Source organism: Tamandua tetradactyla, chromosome 18 (assembly GCF_023851605.1).
Source record: "Tamandua tetradactyla isolate mTamTet1 chromosome 18, mTamTet1.pri, whole genome shotgun sequence".
Lineage (NCBI taxonomy): Eukaryota > Metazoa > Chordata > Mammalia > Pilosa > Myrmecophagidae > Tamandua > Tamandua tetradactyla.
The window spans coordinates 7,148,560-7,171,766 of record NC_135344.1 but is presented as its reverse complement, the minus strand read 5'-3'; the positions used below and the strand labels follow the sequence as shown (position 1 = coordinate 7,171,766).

At 50.7% G+C, this 23,207-nt stretch overlaps 1 long non-coding RNA gene across 4 annotated transcripts in view; it reads left to right on the top strand.

Moving 5' to 3' along the window:
* Positions 1 to 2,916: 2,916 nt before the first annotated feature.
* The window catches only part of LOC143661939 (uncharacterized), a 107,321-nt gene continuing 87,030 nt past the window's right edge, over positions 2,917 to 23,207 (top strand). Inside the window, exons 1-3 of one of the 4 annotated variants that reach the window (XR_013165023.1) lie at positions 2,934 to 3,323; positions 3,784 to 5,514; positions 7,827 to 8,277. This is a non-coding gene — a long non-coding RNA (uncharacterized LOC143661939). Of the gene's footprint in view, positions 5,515 to 7,826; positions 8,278 to 9,283; positions 9,311 to 23,207 lie in introns of those variants that run through there. The other 3 variants (XR_013165025.1, XR_013165022.1, XR_013165024.1) reach the window with 3 other exon arrangements.

Here is a 23,207-nt window from a genome sequence, read left to right as displayed (position 1 = left end):
CCAGAAACCAGGGCGCGGGTCACAGAGTGCCGGGTGGGCCGCCTCCGCTGGCCCCCGCCTCGCTGCCTCGGCCCTGCGTGGAGGGAAGTTCGAGCCCAGGCCCATGGCCGCCCTTGGCGCTCACCCCGCGGGAGCTGGGGACGCGAGCAGGCCCTCCTGCCACCTTTCGCTTAGACTTTGCTGATGCATCCGCGCCAGGCTAGAACGTGCACCGCTGCGCTCAGAAGCAGCTCAGCAGTCGTGCAGTTTTAATGATTTCCCTCCTGTTGCCCCGTGGCAGCGGGATTGCTGGGTTTCCGTTGATGGTTTTGGGAGACGCCATGGGGCCCTCGTGTCTGCACAGTCTCTTCCCCGCTGTGGCGAGCGCCAGACGGCCCTGCTGAATCACTCTGACTCTCTTCATTGGTGCATAGCCACGTCCTCTAGGAGTTCCCGCCAGTTCAGTTCCTGGGTGATTATGTACTTTGGACTCAAAGGTGACAGGGAAGGACAGTCAGGCCTGGCAGTGGCGTGGGGGCTCGGCACAGTCACCCTCGGCAGCTGTATTTATCTCGCCACGGGCCCACGGACACAGGTGGTGTGGTTTGCGCCCCGGTCATGGGAGCGTTCTGACCAGCAGGTGGTGGTGGGACAGCGAGGAGGCCCCGGAGAGGCGCTGGTGGGGGCAGTTCAGGGCTCAGGGCCAGCAAGGACGTGACTGAAGGCCGCTTGCTACCAGGGCTGAGTCCTGGAGGCTGGACACAGAATTGGATTTTCCTTCTGCAGCCTTTGTGCACATCGGGTCTCAGTGCTAGCTCTCCACGGCCCTGACTTCCCTGGCTGTCTCAGTGGTCTGGGACTGCTGTGACAAGCAGCACACCTGGCCGGCTTAGGCAGCCGGACTTTACTGTCTGGAGGTTCTGGAGACTGGATGTCCACCATCAAGTTACTGGCAGGGCTGGACTTGGTCTGGATTTTGTGCCCTTCCAGCAGTCCCGGCACGGGGGGCTCTCTCCTTGTGCCTGCTCCCCTGTTCCCACTCTCTCCTCTGTGTCCAGTTTCCTTTGCTTCTAGGGACACAGCCACACTGGCCTAAGGCCTGCCTGATTTGGTGTGACCTCACCTAAGTGGGTTTTTTGAGGCTCCTGCTCACAGCCAAGCCCAGCCCTTGTGGAGTAGTGCCATCTGCCTCGGGGTCCATGCCATGGGACACAAACTGAGACCTGGACTTGTCACCTGGGGGGTCAGGATTCAGTCCCCGACAGCAGCCAAGGCAGGGGACTTGGCTGTCTTCTCAGTGCCAGCGATCCTGGTCAGGGTGGAGAAGGTGGCCTGAGCAGCTGTCCCCCGAGGCCTTGAGCCAGGGATGCTTGCACGCGCTCGGCCCCAGGGACTCAACCCAAGGTCAGCGTGTCCTCACTGACAGCCCCCTACCCTCACCTGATCCCTCCCGAGCTGGCAGGAGACCCTGGGCCCCAGAATCTGTCCCTGGTGAGGATAGGAACGTGAGGACTTCTGGTTGCACTTCAGTGGTCAGAAGGGACCAGCGTGGTTTCGTCTAGGACTTGGAGTTGGGGTACCCAGGACCCCTTTTGAGGGTGCTGGGCAGGTGAGCGGATGGCAGCCTTCAGGTGGCCCCAGCTGCACCCACGCCCCTCAGCCACAGAGCGCAGTGGCCCCTGCTCTTCTGTCAGATCTGGAAAATGCCTTGAAATGATGCTCATTAGGAATTTGTAGCAATTTCGGCGAACGCAGGTATCCAGCTGGTAACACCGAAGCTTGAAGTGTCCAGGTGCAAATCCAGGGATTGAGTAAGGCAAGCGGCATGCCCGACACCAAGAATTTGAGGACGTGCGCGCAGAGTCTCGCTGCCTTCGTGTGTTTTTATGCTCTCTGGCTCTGAGTCCCAGGACATGGGCGCCCCTGCTGCCTGCCGGTGACCCGGGACGTCACTTCCTGTCCTCCGCAGAGGCCTCTTTCAGCCCAGGGCACGGGGCTGCGACCTCCGTGGGGTACAGCTCGGCCGTCCGGGCAGCGGGGCAGTTCCAGCCCGCTGGGAGGGGGCTGGGCAGAAGGCGAGGCTGCTCCGAGGGGCAGGCTTGCTTTCCAGGCTGTCGCTGTGCCAAGGCGGAGTCTCCCTATTTTCTATTTGTGTTCGCGGGTTGAGTCTTTGGTTTAATGATTAGTCCCATAATGCCTCCTTTCAATATGAAGTTTTCAAAGTTTGAGATATCCCTTGGAATATGGTTGGTGGAAGGTCTTGGTTGGTATTTGGTTAATATTTAGAGAGAGAGAAAGTGTGTGAGAAATGATAGGCGGTGGTTTCTGTAAGAGAAGCAAACTGTGAGTGGTGTGCACAAGCAGGGATGAGCAAAGCTTACGTTTTATGTCTCCGTGTTGCTGTGTTTGATAATGTTGAAAAATCTGAGTATTCTTATTTTAGTCTAAACGATGTCTAAACTACTTCTCATTTCCAGAACATGGTGACATTTCTCTTACTTATTATTTCTCTGAAGATGATGTAAATCTTTGAAAAGTAATTATTGATTTGTAAACTTAAAGTAACTGAAGGGTTAGATCTCTTATCAAGAGAATTTGTACTTAAATGTATTAATAATTAAATGAATTAATACTAAATAAACTAATACTAAATGCATTAAAATTATTTAATTTTATTCTTTCAGTAAAAATGATACAGTCATTGCAGAAAACACATCAGCAAAGAAACATAAAGAAGGAAAGAAAAATGAATTATTTTCATTTGGAGAAAAATCAGTTCGTATTAAGGTGCTATAGACATTCTTTTTTCCCATGTTTCCACAAACTAGGCGATCACACTCCATAGACTTTTGTATTTTACTTTCTTTTCCTAACAGTGGATAATGCTCGTTTTCCCATTTCATTAAATATTAAGGAACTTTTAATCTTACTAGGATGTGCTATAATTTATTTAATCAATCCCCTATTAGTGAAATTTTCTAAAAGCCATATTACATTCTTTTCAAGTTTTCACTATTACAAAGAACATTCCAGTATAATATGTTTGAATATTTCTGACTGTTTCCTTCTTCATCATCATATGATTTGACACCTCTGGCCAAACTGCCCACGAGAAAGCTTGGACCAGCGTAACTGCTCACTAGCACAAGAATGGCAATTTCTGCAATCCTTTGCTTTGTGATCACGAGGTATTATCTTTTTTTGGCCATTTTTCCGAGGTGGCCAATATAATCTTGATGTTTTGATTTATATTTATAATGTTTACTGTCCATTTATATTATATGAAGAAGAGATTAAGGACATGCCTGCTTTCTGGAGCACTTCCTCAGGAATGGTGGTTTCAGGTAAGCGCAGTTGCAGAGACAAGCATCCCAGGAGGCTGGCACGCGGGGTCCACGACCCACAGCGCCGAGAAAGAGAAAGGGCTCAACCCAGAGCCTGCAGACCTCCCCTGGATGGGGCCAGAGCCCAGGAGTGGGTTTCCCACCCCCCGGCATTTCAGCTCCCTTTATCACTTCTCATTCAAGTGCCCCCAGGGACTTCCAGGAAGCAGGGTACTAACCTTGTGTGTACATTGCCCGGCTTGCTATTAGGGAGAAGAGCTCCAAATCCATAATCAGTATTGATTGGTAAAACAAAAGCTAATCCTAAAGTAAAATGAGCAGTGCTCTTGGGGTGAGAGTGAATCACCTGGAGTGGACTCCCTTAAATAAAAACACTTGAACTAGAGTTGGAAGAAAAGAGAAAAAACACTTTAAAAGTCAGCACCAGGAATAGACAACCTCCCACCTTGGTTTGCTGCAGAGTTGAAGTTCAAAGTATTGCTGCCTGAGAGCCCAGCGCCTCTGACTCAAGTTCCTGGGAGAGAGGAATCAGCAGCAAAGCACGATTATGAAGAAGGCATGCCACAGTGACACCAGCTAAGGTCAGGGAATCCTAAGACTACATGAGATTCGCTTTTCAGCAACAACTATTTAGAAGTTGACTCATAATAGTTCTCATTTTTCTTAGAGCATGCAAGAATATCTACAATTTGCTCTGACTCGTGTGTGTAGTGCTTGTCTGATGATGTACTACAGAGTAAATTTTCTTCCACTGGTTGAACAGACAGTACAAGCAGTGAGCTCACCTATTAGAACACGTGTTGTTAAAATATTTGATACATGGCACACAAATTCAAATACAAGCCGAAGAAGTAGGTTTCTGGTTGGAGACAATGCATTGTTGAAAGATGCATGTAGACGGAGGACTTCCCAAGGAGAGCATTTCAAGCAAACCTGCAAACTCCAGGAACATTTTCCTCCAAAAGCTTGTTTGGACCCAAAGAACATTAATGGAAAGGGGCTGAGGATGGTTACATTGGAAACACTGATTTTTAAAACATGTAAACAATAAGGAAATCCCGTTCTATATAACTGGAACCACTTACCAAATTCTTCCATCAACTCGTACCCAGCCGGATTTCCCAGGGGCCGTTTCAGAACTCTTGATGGCTCCCACGACAGAAACATTTTCTCCTTTCAGTAAAATTTTATGCATTTATGCGTGTTTTCACAGTAATATTTCCAGTTTTCTCCAATTGACTGAAACCAAGAATTTCCTTTTCTCTTTGTAAAACAACAAAGCAGGTGAGTGTGCAGTGAGTGCTGCCTAGTAATAAAACTAAGGAAGGTGGGAATTTTTCAACCCTGCATGACCTGGGCAGTTTAAAATTGTATATTGAATCATATCTCTGAGTGATTGCTGATAACATATCCCATGCCAGTAAGCCCAATTTCTATTGCTCAACGATTGATCAATTAGTTGTTACACTTGTCAATTTCAACCTTTCAGTTTAAAGTCATTAAAATTACGGAAAGCACTTGATTATGCTTTGATTTGTCAACTTTAAGAGAATAATCCTTAAATATCTCCATTTGTAACATACTTATTTATAAATGAGTAATATCTGATTTCCACTTTCAAAGCTATGTATTCCTCTTCTGGATAATCCTGTTCTCTTCTAGAGCCGTGAATTCCACAGAGCATCAGCTCGGATGTTCGAAATTCCAGGATGGGGAGTGCCAGTGTCGGTCTGCATAGTGGAATCATGGGTTTCTGCATGTGAATGGCATGATAAATGAGCACATCTTAACCGTGGTCCCTAGACTTATTGATTGGGACCCATTCCACTTTCACCAGTTCATGGAAACCAGCGACATTAAAATATGAAATAATCTGCCAGCAGAAATCCTCGGGAAGGACTTGTTCAAACTTCAGATTATGATGAAAGATATTTTTTATATTGGGGCATTTAAAATAGCAATCCTTTTATGGCGATCATTTTCTTAAACATAGCAACCACACTAGTCTTTAGGTTCTGGCTGAATAGTGGAAATCTTACCGTGATAGTGACATCTTATTTGTTGTCATGGAAGCATTGTGACGTCACAGGACCCGCTAACAAGACCAGCAAGCGGCAGAGAGGCTCGACAAGTTCTCACTCTCCAGCTTCTAAGAGGAAGCAGGTGGATTTCTAAAACAGGAGTCACAAAGGTATGTATTTCCAGATAACCTCTCACTTTTCTTAAATTTTCAGCCGCAGTTAAAGCATCCTTAGGTTTTTAGGTTCTCTGTCACCCGCTTCCAGTGGCTTACTTATGCTCCAGTGGAATCCTGTATCGGGAATGGAAGTCCTGATACTTCAATACTGGTTTAAATGTCATCCCCTTTGCCAGTGGTCTCTGTGCTGGAATAGCCTGACTGTCCGGTGTTAACGTGAGTCGACGTCCGGAACTTTCACCAGGGCCCTCGCTGGCTGCACCTGGGCAGGTGGCGTGACCTGCCAGCATCACTTGGCCCACAGCACACAGTCTCCGCTGAAGGGGAATTTGCCTTTACTTCAGCCTCCATGGCCCTGCAGTGAAAACATTTAGCCTCGCGCCACTCCCCATGCATCTCCCTCCGAGACTGGCCTCCTAGGGTGCTGCCGGCCGGTGGGTGCCTGGGCGTCTTAGCAAAACCAGGAGTCATCGCTGGCGGAAAGCGGTGCACAGTCCTGCCCGCTGGCCCGTCCTTGTCCATGTCGTCCACACCCGCTGGCCTGAGCGGGAAGACACGCTGTCTTCTAACTTCTCAGTCCAGGGGGATAAAACAGGAGCGTGTAAGCCTTAGGGCGGGGGGTGGGGGGCGGGATGCAGACCCGCCCGTGGGCCGTGGGTTTTCCAAGGTCAAGGCCCGTCTGTGACCCAGGGTGGGAAGGACAGGGGAGCAGGAAGGACAAGGGGCTGGGATCCCCTGGAGGAGTGGGCAGGGGAGGCCACGGGGCACAGCCAGGCCACGAGTGCCTGGGAGGCAGTGGGCACGAGGCAACTTGAACAGCTTCTGCTGCCAGGCTGTGGATACACGGATGGACAGATGGACAGCATGGAAAAGGAGACAGGCTCTGGGGGTTATGGAGTGGGCGTGCTGGCGGGAGGCCCCACCCTGCCTCCTGGGCTCTACCCCAGGGTGGTTCGCAGATTGCCTGGGATAAGAAGAGACAGCAAAAGAGAGTTGGAGTGTAGCCTTCCTAGGGTTAAAGATCCTTAGGCTTTAAAGAGAATGTATAAAGGAAAATTTCTCTCTGAAATAATTTATGGAAATGCCGTGCTCCCTTTGAAGGTTCCGTGTCACCGCACGGCACTACGCAATGTTCTTTCTTCACCTGTCAGGCAAAGACCACCTCGAAGAGTCTCTCTGCTGATTACTAGTTAATTGTCATTAATAAGTGACAACTGACATTATGGGGGCTTAATGCAGAGAGAACAGAAAAGAGCCACAGATATTCTAATGAGCTGACTCCTACGTGCCCTCTATTGTTGTCGAAAATGAGGAGCTGTCGCCATTGTTCGGGAGATGGGCTGCAATTGCTCTGGAAAATATTCTCTTTTAATTTCTTTATGCATAGATGATTCCCAGCACTCTGGATTTCTCTCCCACCCCTCTTTCCTTGGAGCATGCAACGCGCACACACGCGCTCACACACACGCACGCACACTTTCCCATTCTCCATCCTGAGCAGTCTCAAAATCCCAACTTAGGAGGTGCCGTAACTTATCGCAAACAAGGGGGCAATCCTCTCGAAAAGGCTCGTGTGTACAGAGTAGATGGGGACAAGAGGCTGTCGAATGTTGTACTTGTAGTGGAGTGGGATGGGGACGGAGGTGGAGGGTCCAGAGCTCAGAAATGAAGAGTGGAAGGAAGGAGGAAAAGAAGGATTGATTTAACGAGGAGAGGAGGCGCTGCCACTGTCGGAAAGCTCACAGGATGACAGGGAGCAGAGGCGCCCTTGTCACAGCCCCCAGAAAAGCATTCCTCTCCCCAGCCCCGAGAGCCTCAGAACTGCAACCACAAGCAACAGCAAGAGCCCCACCGGCATTTCCAGGAGAGAAACCAGAAACGCAGGGCGATGACCCAATAGGCATCAAACTTGCATCTGCATCCCTGGCCACTTGCTTTCGGTAAACTTCACCCCAAGGGAGTTTTGCTTGTTAAACTCCTTCACGCTCAGAACCATTTGGCATGCATTCTGAGCCCCTTCTTGTGTGTGTGTGTGCACGTGTGCATGTGTGCATCGGTGTGTGAATGCCTAATACACATACTTTATTTTGATATTAGAGTAGAAAATAAAGTAACCACACATAGAGCAGAACTCTTTGTCGTCGGCAGTCATCTGACTGCATTCTGTCTGCCTGCAGGGAAGGGGGAGGGGACGGACCGTGTACTTCACACTTAATTGCAGGAGATTTCCAGGAAGGAGCATGGTGGAAGTAATCTTAGAGAGACTCAGGCTGAAGCCAATATGAACCAGATGTGTTGTTTTTCAGGTGCCAACACCTCCTAACGACAATTTTTCGTGCTATCAGATCATTTCACACCGTGCCATTCCACCTTCTATCAAAGCTGATCACACAAACGCAGTTTCAAGTTGGATGTTTGAGGCTACACGGGCTTGAGAGAAGACCTGTCTTTCTCCTCCACACACTGCGGGTGCAGCCGTTCCTTTCGGAAAGCATCCACCCCCTGCCCAGGTGTTTTTCTGTTCACTTGGCCATTCTAGAAGAATGACAACCTTTCGACGTGGGGCTCTGACTTTGAACTGCTTCTGAGTCAGCCTCGACTTCTAGATGATTCTAATGGGCTAAAGAGAGATGGCGAGAAAGGACCAGTCCTGTGTTTGCATTTAGCCTGTTGGCAGCTGCCTCATCATACTCTCCCTTGGAGCTGTGTAAGTCCCATGCACGCATGTTGCTGTGGAAACACCTGGGAAACGTTGCACATTTATGCTGTTGATTTTTTTAACCTGAATTCTCAACTTTACACTTAGATTTGGTTTGTTGTTTTATTTGAAAACACTAGAGCTAGGCCCCAGCTTGGTCTCATTTGTAATTCTGTAATTCTAGTTACAGAAAACCTGTAATTCCAATATCCTCACCGGAGCTTTGCACAAAAATGTGGCAAAATCTATGGCGAGCTTGTACCAGGACTAGAGCGCCTCTCCGAGTGGATATCGATCCATTCCTTAATCAATACTTTCTCAGCAGCCCGCTGTTGTGGAGGCAGCATGGAATTTGCAGGCAGAGACCTGACTGTTTCATGAACTTCCGTGTCACTATGCATGGAAGTTATAATACTGCCTAGAATGTGCCTTACTCTGTGCTCGAGAGGTGGAAGGGGCTCAAAAAGCCCTAGATATTATTCTTATTATTAGATTTGCTCTATCAATTATAGATATCCCTAATTAGACAGCTACCCTCTCTCATTTCTTATCTGGTTCATAGAAATTCTTGAAAGACTGTGCTCACATGCCTGTGCTGAGCTGGTTCATGGGCACGGGCACAATGGACGGGCAGAATCGATCATCCATTTGAATTGGGAGAGTAGAAAGGTAGCTGCCTCCTGGGGTCACGTGATATTGGGGTGTCACAGCTTCAAAAGCATTCTCCCCCATTGCCACCAGATTTCAGCTCAATTAGAATCTAATGGCTTCCAACTCTAAAGAACACCTAGGGCCCTATCTGAGACTACAAAGGTCCGTGCACTATGAATACTTTCCAGAAATCTACAACCTCCCTGTGGTTTCTAGGCCACGTAAGTCCTAAAACCCAGAGGGGCCAGCCTCTCCAAGAACTAGTTTCATCTCCCGTCCCATATTATTGACACCCCTTTAATAGGCATAGCCCAAATATCCCTAAAGAGTGGGAGAAGGAAGAGTTATAACAGAGAAGATAGGATTTAACAAATGAGTATGACTGCTGAATCTTTATACTGATATATCTTTCAGTCTCCAGGGTCTTGGAGCAGCTAGAAGGAAAAATCTGAAATTGTGAAATCTATTCTATAACTACTTGTTTAAATGTATTTTGAAATATATTGCTTTTTTTTTGGTATATATGTTATATTTTACAATAAAAAATGTTTTAAAAAACCCAAAAATCTAATGGCTGCAACATCTGAAATCTGAGTTCTGATAAAATCTGAGTTGGAGAGAGGAAAGGGGGTCTGGGTGAGAGGGAAACAGGTTGAGAAGTGTTTGGGTTGTGTGTCGTGGAGGCAGACAGCCCTCCGGTTGGCATGCAGAGTTGCTGCGTCGTCACCCCTCCTGGCACAGATTCCCCGAGGAGACAGGCAGAGTGGGGAGCTGCAGAGGAGCAGTGCTCTTCACGGTAGGCTGCTGTCCGCAGGCCTCACTGCGCACACTGGGTGGGATTCTGTCTTAACGGAAGCAGCCGGAGCCCCCTACGCCCCACCATTCCCCATTGCAATTCCTGAGGACTGGGGGGTTTCAAGCCTTCCAAGGAATAGGGCATTCCCCGAAGCGCCAGGAGCTGGAGCCTCTGTACTCCGTTCCGCAGAGTCCCGCCGGACCCCAGTGACCACGCGTGGTCCTCACCCAAATCCAGCTCCTTTCCGCGGTTGGAGTCTGGGCAGGGCCGAGGAAGCCCGTGGGTCTGGCTGAGTTTGGAATGTGTCCTGGTGGGCCTCCTCCCTTTCAACAGCAGCGGGGTAGTTTTGGATGTTGCAATGTTCCCCGTTCATGGAATGAGGAGCCCCCTTTTCCCTGTTGCTGCCTCATCTCTCCTGCTGACCTCATGTATCAGTTTCCCACTGCTGCATAACAAATTAACCTCACTGACTGTAAGCCACACCCACTTATTTGTCTTGCAGTTTCTGCAGGTTGGAAGTCTGGGTCCCCTGCTCGGCACTCTCCTCGGAGGCCTGGGTCCTTTTCCAGGCACCCTGGGGGCTGGCAGCATGACGGGACCCTCAGCTCCAACTGCCCCCCCACAGACCTCTTGTCAGGCCCTCCCTGCAGTGGGCAGGCAGCGGGACAGGCTGTCAGTGTTTCAGTCTCTTTTAAGAGCATTCTGGTGGCAGCCAGGCCCAGCAAGGATGATTTTCCTTTGGATGACCTCAAAGCAACCGACGGGGGGATGCCTTGACCACACCTGTAAGGTCCCTCTGCCTCTGCCGTCTCTGTCACTGCACCGTGGGGCATGGAAGCCCGCCACATCGAGGCGGTGAGTGCCGGGCCCACTGCACCTCACATGCACTTGCCTGCCAGGTCCCTTCAGGTCCTCAGGTGAGGTCTGCAGCCCCCTGTGGCTCATGGACCTCTTTTCCTGCTCTCCCAACCTCCTCCTGCTGACCCCTCTGGGTGCTAGGCCCCCCGATTCCAACTCCAGATGCCCAGCTGTGCCCGGAGAACCCGCACACATGCTTGACTCCCTGCCCTGAGAGCTCCTTAGACTGCCTCTGCGTCGCATCCCCTGGAACGTCTCCCTGAAGCCCCCACCCTCCAACCTGAGGCCAAACGCTCTTGCTTTGGGCATCTGGAACTTGGCACTTCCTTTTTCCTGGATAAACTATAAATCATGGGATGCAAAGTACCCCGATTCCTCAACAGCTAGCACAGGACTACAGGTCTACGTAATTGCTTTATGGAGGTATACGTGTGCAGGTGTTTATTTGAAGCTGTCTGTGGGGGGTACCTGGACAGGGCCCGTGGCGAGCCTGTCCCAGCTTTGTCCATCTTGGGGCCATTTCTAGATAACCTGACCCATGGGGGGTTTCCTCCCCTTTACCTGTCCCTTGGGGGGCTCCCTCCCCTTTACCTGACCCTTGGGGGGGCTCCCTCCCCTTTACTTGACCCTTGGGGGGCTCCCTTCCCTTTACCTGACCCTTGGGGACTCCCTTCCCTTGACCTGTGCCTCCCTCATAAGTATCTGTGTTATAGATTGAATGCACCCCCACAAGGCATGCTGCGCCCTAACCTGCTGTGCTGGGGGAACACCTGTGAGTAATCAAGACCTCTGACGAGTTGCTGGCAGAGGTGGGGCCTTATCCAATAGGACCCCAGGGGCAGCAGGAGACTGAAGGAGACAGTCGGCCGTGGGACCGGCCGAGCCCGAGTCCTGATGCTGGCACGCCACCCCGCCGACACCCGTGGGGCCGGCCCAGCCTGAGTCCCGATGCCGGCACGCCACCCCGGGGAGGATGCGTGCCCCGCCGACACCCGTGGGGCCGGCCCAGCCTGAGTCCCGATGCCGGCACGCCACCCCGGGGAGGACGCGTGCCCCGCCGACACCCGTGGGGCCGGCCCAGCCTGAGTCCCGATGCCGGCACGCCACCCCGGGGAGGATGCGTGCCCCGTCAACACGCTGGCTTTGGACTTCAGCTCCAGAGCTGTGACGGGTGAGTTCGTGCTGTGCAAGGCGACGGGCGCGGGGGTGTCAGCAGTCCCGGGCAGCCGGGGACCCCTCTTGGCGGCTGGGCGGGGGCGTGCTGGAGCCCGCGGCGTGTGGCTGGGGCCTCACCTGTCCCACCGGGCGGTGGAGGGTGGCAAGAGCGTGGGCTTTGGGTCCTGCCGACCCCGGGTCTGACCCTATTCACAGTGACCAGCGGGCGTCCTGGGCAATCCAGCAGGCGCGTTAAGGTTTCCTCTTCCCGAGACTGGAGGCGGATCCCAGCCTCTCGGTGCTTAAAGCATCGATGTGAGGATTAGACGAGGTAGTTAATACCAGCAGGATGGCCGGGGATAAGTGTCCAGCAAAGGGGAGGTGTAACCCATTGGAGGACAGCAGCTTCGCCTCTCGGGGTGTACTCTGCGTTGGGTCACTACTGTGTCTGAAAGCTCAGTTCTCCTGTGACAACTGGCCTCAGCCCAGAACTCTGCCTGGACTGCAGAGCCGGAATCGAGAAATAATTCACGTAACTGCACAGAATCTCCGAGCCCAGGTGGGCTGGCCTCGAGTGGGCAGTGGAGAAAGGGCTCTTGTTGGCACGATTTGGGGACAAGGGAGTGACGGGTTTTACGCACACTTTCAGGAGACAATGTCCCCACTTGAATTTGGCCAAAACCACCATGAAATGCCTCCAGTGCACGGTTTGCAAATATCTCATGAAAGTTCCGAGGACCTTCCCCATGCTGGTAATTGTCAGTTCCCAGGGCATTTATAATTACAAAATAACCATATCTGAGCCAAGTAGATGTGAAACTGTTGAGTCTGACGCCGCTAACAGCCAGCGCGGTGGGCCCCAGCCGACGGGACGAGGGTGGGTGCAACCGGGGCTCAGCTTTGGGCAGGTGTCCTGCTTGTCTGAGTCCGAGCCTGCAGGTGGGCGTCAGCCAGGCACCTGGTGCCACTCATGGGGTGCAAAGGTGGGAGACCCAGCTTCTCTTGGGTGCCCCCGAAATGTCCCATGGGGACCCCAGGGGAGCAGCCAGTGGCCCCACACTGAAGGGAGCTATTGGCTCAGGGTCATTACTTCTGCTGCTGGGAGAGTGGGAATGATTTGCCTTCTTTTGTTAAAATGCGTGATTTTTGTCAAGGTGCCTTAAAGCGTGTTCATTTGGGTGGAGACCGAGGGGGACGCGTGCAGAGCCTGGCAGTGCTGTGTGCGGTGGGCGCGGGCAGCGCAGCCTTCCCCCCAGCGACTGCGTTTGACCTGCCTGTCCTTTAGGCGACAGGTAGTGTCTTTGCCAGGGGAAGCACTCAGTCCCTAAATATGAAAATAGACCCATAACCTGGCTGTTGGGTTTTGAGGAGAGTCAGCTAGGGAGACCCTTAGGTGGCGACCACTTATCTGGGATGAGACATGGGCTCTCCTGGGTCTGAATTCGGAAGGGCTGGGGGAGAGGGGGGCACGAGCGGCTTTTTCTCCTCGAGCTGTCAGCTGTGAGCAGTGGGACGGGACGGGCACACCTGCCCAGCCTGCACCGCGGGGCTCGGGGCTCGTGAGCCCGGTGGCTGCGGGAGAGCCCGTGGTCACAGCTGCCCAGGGTCGTCCTACGCAGTGGCCATGAGTCTGCGCCGACGATGCCAGCAGTGCCGGCAGAGGGGCCGAGGGACCGTCACGCCAGCCTGCAGGTGCCGTGGGCTGTGCCGGCCCCTCATGAGCCCTCTGCCCCCCAGCAGCCATCTGGGGAGGGCACAGGCTGCGGCCGCACTCGCAGCCCAGCAGAGAATATTCCAGTTGTCGTCTCGCTTTGCAGCCTCAGCTGTAGTTAGTTCGGCGGCACACAGAAAGGCTTTTGCATCTTTTCTCCTTTTGATTTTCCCCTTTCTGGAACTCCTCCCATTGCCTGAAAAGAACACATGGCATTGCTATTGCATTAGGGCCATGTATACATTTAGCTCGAAAGGGACACACTGCAAGGAAGGACAGCAAGTCCCTTCAAAACCCGAGATGCAAAAAAGTTGGCGGCCACGCAACGATGTCCCAAACGGGAGTGGGTCAACTTGGGGTTGGCATTGGCCGGCAGCAGCTTGGGAGGTGCGTGGGAGCACCAGGGAGTCAGACCCCTGCATCTCTCTGGACCTCATGGCTTCTGTTTCTCTGAGCTGAGCTTGACTGAAGAAGCTCACCCAGCCACTGATTCCAACATTCCCTGCACATGCTTCAGTCTTGCAAACTCTCATTTTCACTGCTCAGATGTGCTGGGCACATCTTCCATCCTATGGATCACGGCGTAGATGATGCACTGCTTTTTACTAATCTCACACCAGAATGCAGGAGGGGGTTTCTTCGGAGCACTTCCAGGTTTCTTCTCAAACCCAACCTTCTTTCTGCCCTCTCAAGTCAGCAGAACCTCTTTACAGCCACATATTTTGTTATGTTTCAAAAATGCTGCCTAACTATACTTCTGAATTTTACTCGATGCCTCATATCAACAGTGACTCAAATCCATTCATCCTATAAATCTCTTAAGAGCAGTGTTTCCCAAACTGCATGGATTTGTAGTAAATGTCCTGCTAGGATAGAGTTCCATGACCAGATATCGTTGAGAAAGCCTGGGCTCAACACAGCTAAGCAGATTTCCTTATTGTAGAATTATCTGGGTCTTTAATATGCATTGTGACTCTCCAAGAATGAAAATGCCCTAAAGTTTTTTGATTACCAAACACTTCTCTTTTTTTTTTTTTCCTAGCCTTATTAACATCTCCCAGGTAAATGTTTCTTTGAATCACAGTTTAGGCAACTTCACAAGTATTCTTGTTGAGGTTAATCAATCATTTATGTCCCCAAAGTCCTTAAAAAATCTTCTCAGAATTTTCATGTAAGTTTGAGATAAGAAAATGATAGTCTAGACTGTTAAAACAATACATGTGAGTTGAACTTATTCTTGTTCCTGAAAAATCGGTCTGTACAGAGTAGAATCTCAGCGTCATCAGCTCGGCAGCCTCAGGGCTAGTGACGGAACTTCTCTGTGCCTTTCCTCCTGTTTACCCTGTGAAACATGCAGCGTATTCAGGATGATGAGACAGCTAATGAATTCAAATCTATAAAAATCTTTGAGGACATTGAAAGAAAAGCGTCATGTAAATTCAAGGAAGTACTAGACTCGGCCCTGAATCTGTGCAAATGAAAGTTTCACGGGTGCTCCGATGGCCTCTTTTCTTTGCCAGCAATCCTGGGATGGCCTGAAATCGAGGACAAGGACCCTCACCAGAAGTTGTGTTGGGAAATTTTGTTATGAAAAAAAAGTACAACAAACCAAACATTAACTCTTCCACTGCCATCTACAGCCTGAGGCAGACCCTTTCAGGCTACCGCACCCCCGGACAGGAAGGCATCCAGCATCTTTCAGGCTCACACCAGATCTTCACCCAGATACTTAGTTGTCTCCTTAATTCTTTGTTTTAATTTTGATTAAAGTTAAACATAGAATTTAAAAAATCAAATGGTTCCATAAAGCTTATTATTAGGGAAAAGGTGATCATCAATCTCTTGCCAGTTCTTGTATCCCAAAGACAACTACTTCCAAGTTGTTTTTTTTGGGGGGTATTTAAGTACATATTTCTGAAATGCCTCTATGTGTTGAGTTTTTAAATTTTGGGTATTACACAATGAGGTGACTTTCTAGTATGGAACAAAAATTGCTCTCTTGTACTTGCTTTCATTCCTGCACCCCACCCCTGTCACCCCCCTCCCATTATAACGTATCACAACTTCTGGTTAGATCTGCAGTCAATTTCGACATTATTATGGGTGTGAAAATATTATTTAGAGCTGAGCCATATAGTGTACTAGGATTCCATTTCTTTTATTTTACAATTTTTGCTGGCATTTACAAGTACGTGTGTGTGTATGTATGTGTACATATGTTTGCTAAAATTTCTACATACCTGTTACTCCAAAGAGCTTGACACAGCTGACTGCTCCCTTTTCTTGGTCTATTTTCAGCACTCAGCCCTGGGGCACCACATTCTTGTTTCTCCTTGCTCCTTCTCAGCCTTTTTGCTGGCTCCTCTTTTATCTCGCTCTTAACACAGGCCTGCCTGCTGGTGCTGTGCCCTCCAAACTCTGTGTCCACCTCATTCCCTTGGTGACGCTATTCTGTCCTGTGGCTTTCAATGCCATCTACAAGCTAATAATTCCTAGATTTCCATCTCCAGCTCAGAATTGTCTCCTGGACTCCTGACTCCTGTGTCCACCATCCTATTTGGTACTCTGTTGTGGTGTCTGATCAGTCTTTTAGGGTTGATCTGTCCAAAACTGAACTTCTGATTCCCTGACATGACACTTCCACAGTCTTCTCATCAGAGCTAAATATCCTTGGAAGTGTCCTCAAGAACTCTATTTCACACCCACTGTCCTATTTCTGAGGGAATCTGGTGGGTCCTACTTTCAGGGTAGATCTGGAAGCTAATTCTTCTCTCCACCTCCCCTGCTTTGGTTCCTGTTCTCAACCCAGTATTTCGTGGGGCCTTTAAAAGCCTAAATCGGGGCATGTCAGTCTCCCGGGCAGCTCACGGCGGCCTACGAGCCTCAACATGACTTGACTTCTTGCTTCTTCTTAGCCCTCATCTTTCTACCCTTCCCCTGTGCTCTGCCTTCCACAGCAGTTGCTCAGGTTTGCTCTGCGTGGTCCAGCCCTGAGCCTTCGGCCCTGGCAGTTCCCTCTCTCTGGGAGACCTTCCCTACGCTCACTGCATGACCAGCATCCTCAGTTACTGAGCCGGCTGTCCCCAGCCTGACCACCCCACTGGGAGCTGCAGCCCCTCTGCGTGCTTCTTCCCACCTCCACTTCCAGGAGCCCAACCTCAATTATTATTTTATGCATGATTTTTACTGTTGGTCTGCTTGATTCTGGGATCTGGATTCAAATAAGATCCAGACATTACAACTGATTGATATGTGCCTTAAATATTTTTTAATCTACACGTTGCCTTTGCCCCTTGCACAGATTTTGTTTTTCTTTGCAGGATATTCAGTGGGACAATGGGTAGTTTGTCCTTAGAGTTTCCTGCAGTCTGGATTTTGCTCCTTGCATCTCTTATGGTGTCCTTTGATATGTTTCTTTATGTCCCATATTTCCTTTGAACGGATCGTTAGATGTCAAGTCCTGATTAAAATCAGTCTTCTGGAGATTTCTTTAATGCCTATGCAAACAAATAGGAACTATAGTCTTCCTCTTCCTTTCTGCAAAGAAATAAGTAACTGCTTCTTCAACAAACTTTCAAACAATTGTCCTCATTCTAGTCCCACCGTTGCGGGTCTTTCAGGGGTCCTAGGCTGGTCATCTGCTTGCTGCTGGGTTTCCCCACTGCTGGCTTGGTTTGGATTTCCTGGTTCTGCTGAGTCCATTAGCACTGCTCCATCTGCTTTACATTTGGTTCTGACATCTCTCCCACTCTTTTTGTCTTGGTGAGTTTCTGTCCATGCCACTACCCCCTTTTTAAGTTGCTCTCCTGTCACATTAGAGGGGTTTCAGGGGGAGCAGATGTAAGCCTGTGTGTTTAATCTGCCATCTTCAACAAGAAGCCACTGCCTCCCTCTTCATCAGTGTTGCTTGGAGCATTTGGTGCCATTCTGGAGGCAACAGGGACACACGTCCGGATGTGCCAGGCGAAAGCCCACCTTCCCTGGCGGTCAGCTCTACCTCCAGCAACTCAGGCTGTGACTGCGCACCTCCTACCAGAAGCTCACCTCCTGTCCGCTCAGCATAGCCGAGAAAGACGCCCTTTCCAACGCTGCCACAGCTGTGAAGGAGAGTTCCACTTTATATTTATAGTCACCATCTTGTTTCGGGGTCCTTTCCCTGTGTCTCGCCTTCTTGATTTTTTTCCCAGCCATTTAGGGTCTATAGACCTTTTCCTGACAAATCCATGGGTTCCATTCACTATAATTATGACCCAGTTCCCAACCCTGACCTTAACCCTGACCCTGACCAGGGTACATGGCTGGGGATTTTCCTGGGTATGGTTTACTCGCTAGCATTACATTCATTCACTTATGTCACTCTCTGTTCTAGAAGCCTTTGTGTACAAGTAACCTTTGTGCTTAATCATTGCATTGAGGTTAATTATGGAGCTTGTGAAATGTTTCATGATCTTAAAATGCATCATCAAAGTATTCATTGCATGCCTCGCTGGGACAGAAAGCTCCAAGGTCTACCAGTGGCTTCTCCAACCGAGCTGCAGTGCTGGTGTCTATCCATGTTAGTTACATCCAGAACTAGTACTCCCATGATACTTAAGAAAGGGTCTTATTTTCCTTGCTGATAATTTGCATTTCCCTTTGCCTACTACATAAATTTTAGCTGTATAGTTAAAGTACTTGTCATTATATACAATTTCTGTAAAGTTCTGCTATAGGTGCTTCCAACCTTTATAAAGTAAGCACACCATCAACCAGTATCAGAACATTTGTATCACACTGCCCTTTGCAGAAGGTAAATGCAATGTCCTCTTTTCCACATGACAGCTACTATTGCCTGGCATTAATTTAAGGCTTTTCCAACTTATTATTTTTTTTTTTACAAAGATTGATCTAGAAGTATCACTGGGGAAAGAAATATAGAAAAATTACTTGAGAAACAGAAGTGTGTTTTCATGCAATAATTTTACTTCTAGGATGCCATTGCCAGAGATGGGGAGTTAGAGGGTATTTAGGATTTATACACACCCACGTGCACACACGATTTATTCTCAATAAGGGGCACTGAGTGAGAAGTTAACACACAATTTCTATTAAAAGTAATGAGACCTGTGTATGTGTGTCTCCATTCACAGCACTAGAGATTTACCCCTTAGGGTCCACATAAATTTGAGCTGTTGACCATGGGAAATGTTCTTTTATGGACAATAAGGGCACTGAGGAGCAGCCACATGCTTTCGTAAACCCAGCCTCTACCAGTATATGTCTGCGGAATTCTTCAGTTTTTCTTCCTGGGATCCACATGGAGTGTCCACTTTGTCGACAGGGCACAGGTGACACCTGTGGCTCTCCTTCACCCTTCAGAAGTCATGTAGCAGCCACATCTTCTGTTATTAAATCCAACCCTGGAACTATAATTCCTCCTTTTAGGTGTTTTGATTAGAAATCCTCAGGCCAGTATGATGCAGGAAATGCTACTCCTGTACTTTAGGCAATTCACAGAGTTCTGTTTGGAAATGAAGACTTTCGCTATGAATAAAGTCTCTCCCACCTCTAGCCCATTTACATCTGAGATTTAAAGGACTCTAGCAGACTAATCAAGACTACTTTGAACGGGTGGAGTCACATTTCTTTCTAATCAAAAGGCCACACACACAATTGGGCACACTACATCTCTATGGGGATAATCTAATCAAGTTTCCACCCTACAATGCTGAATCAGGATTAAAAGGCATGGCTGCCCCTACAAGATTGGATGCCTTAGACTGGACATTTCTATAGACTTGCTTTAATTGGGACATTTCCATGGCCTAAAAACTGTTAACTTGCAACTTATTAAATTCCCCTTTTAAAAGCCATTCCAGTTCTGGGATATTGCATTCTGGCAGCTGGCAAAGTAGAACACATGGCTTTTCTGGGGCACATAGCGGTTCAAACAGGCACACACCCTATGAATTCTCTTTGTTCCTGAACCCCTATAAGCCACCCTCCAGCACTCACCACGTTGACAGAGTGTTAATTTTCATTTCCCATGGTTGGCCGCCACCGTGGAAAGTCTCCTGTCCATTAAGTCTTAAGAAATTCATGCCTGACCCTGTGCCAGGCGTATTCTTTGGTCCTAGAAGGGAGCTGGACTGTAATGCCCCCATTTGAGGGGCCCAGGCGGGCAGTGGGGGAAGGGGCTCCTCCTGTCCGCTCTGCCAGCAAAGAGGGAGCAAGCCTTCTGCCAGGGCCCTGCTGAGTTGGACCCAGGTTTACCAGCTCCCGCAGGCGGGAGCTTTGCTCACTGCCCACTCGTGTGCCCTGCAACAGACTTAGGTATTTTTTTTTTGATTGTTGGTCTATGGATAATTTTTAGTAGAAAAAGAAGGTTCAATAAGGTTTACAGTAAAAGCCTATGTCTTCCTCCAGCTCGCGTCCCCCGAGGAGGCCACCCCCCTCTGCAGTTTGGGGCGTAGCCTGCAGGGCCAGTTGTGGACACACACGAGCAAATCAACGTGAGCTCTTAGCAATCCCTGCTGGTTTTGTCCTTCCCTCGGCAGCCGGGCGTGGCTTCTCCTGCACGGTTGAGCTTGCAGGTAGGGGGCTGGCACTAAGCGGGCCCCGTGTCCTGAGGGGTCTGGCGAGCAGGCTGGTGGTGTGTGGCAGCCGCCAAGGCCCGTCTGTCTGCAGAAGACTTCCTGAGGACCGGGGACCGGGCTGGGTCTCTCACAGGCAGCTTTCCATTTGAGGCTCCGATGACCTTGGGAGCTGAGTGCTGACTCGTGTTCACATGCCCACATGACAGAGGAAGAGAAAGCAAAGGTCCTAATGGGCTGGCCAGGTGCTGAGTCTCTTCCGAGGTCGCCTGGCGTGCAGGGTCACTTCCCACGCTGTCCGCCCACACTCTTGGCCACCAGGCACATCGCCTCTACTGCTGAAATGCCTCACAGTCTTCAGCGATGGAGCTTTAAACTCTAGGCACATGTAGGAACCTTCTAGAAGACATTGCACCCACAGGTACAGACTCTGACCCCGCCCTCTCCCACCCTAACCTCACCTGGAGCGGCCTGAGGATATAATCTCCTCCTGGAGGGCTGTGTGTCACTGGGCGTCCCCCTCAGGGAATGCTGTGCTGATGGAGCTCGATTCTCTCTTGGGCACAGAGGGCAGGCTGGCCGGGTGGCCGGGGCCAGAGATGGGGCCATGGTCTGGGAGCCAGTGGCCAGTGTGAGGCTGGGGCAGAGCTGACCAAGGGCCGATTCATGGACCACCCAGGCTGTTCAGGAGAACCACAGCTGGGCATCCTGTCAGCACCAAAACCCAAGGCAGGGCTGGGACAAGTGGGTGCAGCCAGAGCTGAGCAACGTGGACGCCTCTGCCCTGGGCAGAAGCAGCAGTGGGCCTGGGTGCCATTTCACCTGGGGCAGGGTCCTCGGCGCCGGCGGGCAGGGATAGGGCCCAGGCGCCTCCTCCTGCCTCGGGCACCAGGTTCTTCCCGACAGGAAATATGGTTTCGTCGAGACAAGTACCAGCACCTGTGTGCACAAGGCTGTGAGGGAATCCGGCTATTCTGACGGCAAACATTTTGTTCTGATGTGACGCCTGATATTTACGGTCCAGCTCTGCATTGAGCTTTAATGTTCAACTGAACTGGAGGTCTCGAAAGAAAGTGCCGATCACAGAGAGTGGAGCCGGCTGCAGGAAGGGAAGTGCAGCTGAAGGGGTGCTGACCAGTGGGGTGCAGTGGACAGCTCCCCATGGGCGCTGGGGCTGCAGCAAGCTGGGAACGTGCTGCCGTTAGGCCGGCAAGCCCACTGTGCCACGCTGTGCATTTCCCTCAGACCTGCTGCCTTGGTATAAACAGAATGAGTTTCCCACTGGCATCTCCTGTTGAAACCCTGGCTGAGCTGTCTCTGTTTTCCAGGGAGTGTGCGAATTTATTGGCATGCCGTGTAGACAGCAGACTTCTTAGATAATTTAAGCCCCATTCCCTGCCAGAACTCTCACAAACAAGTGCCAATGGCATACGCCGGACCAGTCAGCTACAGACTAAACGGGCGGTACTCAAAGTGCTAGAACAGAGGCTCTCGGGAACCTTTCCCAGCACCCTGCCGCCACTTCCTACAGCTGCCGTGGAAACCGCCACACACTAGTAGACTTAGAACAACGGGACTTTATGGCCTTGGAGCCCAGAGGCCAGAAGCCCAAAGCCTGGCATGGGCAGGGCTGGGCTCCCGCGGAAACCCCGGGGCAGGGGCCCTCCTGCCTCTTCCAGCCTCTGCTGGTCAGCTCCCTCCTTGGGGTTCCTCGGCTTGTGGCAGCACCACCCCAATCTCCGCCCCTGTGTTCATGCAGCCTTCTCCCCAGTGTCTGTCTGTCTGTCTCTTCTTCTTCTAAGGACACCAGCTTAGGGTAAGGGCTCACCCGGCTCCACTTTGGCCTCATCTTCGAGCGAAGCACAGCTTCAAGGGCCTACTTTCAAATAAGGTCCCGTTCATGGGGTCTGAAATTAGGACTTGAACCTAGCTTTTCGGGACACAATGCAGCCCATAACATGCACTAACCTGGTTGAGTATGGGGAATTCCAGGTCATTTTTTAAAGAACTTTTTATGTGCTGCATATAAATAACCCTTCAGTCATAAATAGCTATAAGGATCTTTTCCAATCTGCTTGAGTGTTTAATTTTAGAGTTGGGTTTTGGATTATTTCATTCTAACTGTATTGATTCTTCCATCCACTCCTACCTCCCTTCGTCCATCCATCCATCTGTCTATCCATCCATCCATCCATCCATCCACCATCCTCCCTCCCTCCCGTCCACAGTGCATCCATCCATCCATTTAGTCATAATGCAGGATCTGCGCAGATATGTGGGTTATGACATGAGTGACGAATGCCGCAAAGGAGAGAAGTGAGGTCTCATGAGGACAGGGCGCTGTGAGGGGCTGCCCCGAGGGAGCGAGGCATTTGCTGAGAAATGCCCAGCCTCTCATCGACACGTTTCCTCTCGGGGCCTAGCCTCTGACTTCCCAGTTACTGGAAGGTGGCGCAGCCCAGGGACCGGGGTCTCCATCTCGGGGCTGGCCTTCTAATAAAGGGCAGACACACCCTGGAGCTGGCCCTCACGGCAGTGACCAGAGAGGCGGAGGCAGCGCTGCGACCCACAGCGCACCTGGACGGCCCGGAGCGCGCCTGGCGTGGCTCGTTCTCCCGGTTGCAGCGCCTCTCGCCTGCTTGCGAGGTGGCGTGTAAGCCACCAAGTTCACGTTCATTTAAGACAGCTGAGCTCTTTGGCAGCAAGGGAGTCGTGGCCATACCTGGGTCTTGCCAGAATTTGGGCAGATGCATTGGCACTGTTGGGTTTGCTTCGGGGGTTGCCTCCCTCCACACCCCATTTGCCGGCCAAACCCTGAGCTGGCCCACAGGAAAGAGGTGGTGCTTACGGCTTCACTGGCTCCTGCTGGAAAGGCTGAGGGGACATCCCTGCCATGAGTTCGGTTTTAGTCTGTGCTCCTTAAAGCCTGGACGATCCAAAAGAACTCTTTCCCGTGGGTGCCATTTCAGAGCAGAGTGCGGGGGGTGGGGTGGGCAGACCCTTGGGGCAGGGCTTCCTTCGCAGTGGCCTGGGGACAGAGCCGTCGTCAGAGGGCCAGGGGGCACGTGCTCTCCGGCCGAATCTGCTGGTGGAGGCGCTCCCCCCACACCCCCTGGTTCTCTGCAGGTGCGTGGTGCCACGTGCTCCCTGCTCCCTCTCTATCTCAGCCTGAACCCCTGCATTTATGTGATCTGTGGTCTCTGCTCGTGGTTTATTTGCTGGGATGCTTCCTCTCTTCCCCCGTAG